Source organism: Sinocyclocheilus rhinocerous, unplaced genomic scaffold (genome assembly GCF_001515625.1).
Source record: "Sinocyclocheilus rhinocerous isolate Xijiao unplaced genomic scaffold, SAMN03320098_v1.1 scaffold989, whole genome shotgun sequence".
Classification (NCBI taxonomy): domain Eukaryota; kingdom Metazoa; phylum Chordata; class Actinopteri; order Cypriniformes; family Cyprinidae; genus Sinocyclocheilus; species Sinocyclocheilus rhinocerous.
Window position 1 is genome coordinate 70,645 of NW_015650004.1, and position 1,264 is coordinate 71,908.

Here is a 1,264-nt window from a genome sequence, read left to right on the forward strand (position 1 = left end):
GAATTGGGATATTGCTTCGATAGACCAATCTACTTCGAGTGTAAACTAAACGAGCCAATGCACATTGGCATGCAATTATTGCATCCAGCTGCCGCTGATCACAGTGTGAGTATAATAAGGCAGCAGGTGCAATGCATACCAGGTTTTCGCTGAGGAGCCGAGCCGGTGACCCGGCCGCTCAGCGGTGGTACAGCAACCGTGGCGATGGGACGTGACGTCTCCGTTCCCTCCTTCAGGGAACAAGGGTTACCATACGTAACCGAGACGTTCCCTTTCAGTCGGTCACTCCGAGTCACGTCGGTGACCAACGAGTTGGGATGGTGCTGCCCCTTCCAGTGCCCTGTGAGAGCCGCCTGCGCCCCTATCTTTTGTAGGCCGGGGCTCGGGACAAGTAGTTCCACTCACCATTTTTCAAAGCACTACCTTACTGAGTGAGATTGGATAACACTGGGAAAACGTACCCGCTCCACTTGGAACAGGGATGCTGCGGAAGCCCCATCCTTCCCGAAGGAGTTTTCGGAAGCAAATACACATATAGCATCCGTTCAGGTGTATATGGAGAACTGGAGGTGATTGTAACCCTCTTGGAAAGGCAGAAGTCTGCCGGGGAAACACGGGCTCAAGGCTATACCTGGAGATGTGCTCTAGGGGCACCCCTGCCCGGAGGAATGCAAGATCTGACCACGGGGTGAAGGTTTGGCGACAGGCTGGTGTAACTTGGACCCGGTGAGTGCCGCGCTTCCACGCCCACCTCGGGAGTGCTGGAGCGGTCTCATATGTAACAGGCCGAGCGGTGTAAGTGCCGCTGCGGCCGCCATATGCCCCAGGAGCCTCTGAAACAGTATCAGTGGGATCGCTGTCCTGCCCTTGAACGTATTCAAGCAGGCTACCACCGACCGTGCACATTCCTCTGTGAGGCGCGATGTCTGTTCGACCGAATCCAACTCCATACCGAGAAAAGGGATCCTCTGCGTCGGAGAGAGTTTGCTCTTTTCCCAGTTGACCCGAAGGCCCAACAGGCTGAGGTGCCGAAGCGCCAGGTCCCTGTGCTCGCACAACTGATCCTGAGACTGTGCTAGTATAAGCCAATCGTCTAGATAGTTGAGAACGCGAACACCCTGCTTTCTGAGGGGAACAAGAACTGCCTTCGTAAAGACACGGGGAGACAGGGACAGCCCGAAGGACGGACACACCGTTTCTGCGTCAACATCTTGAACGGTAGCCGATGACGGACCCGGTTCAAAACTTGCAGAACTTGCAGATC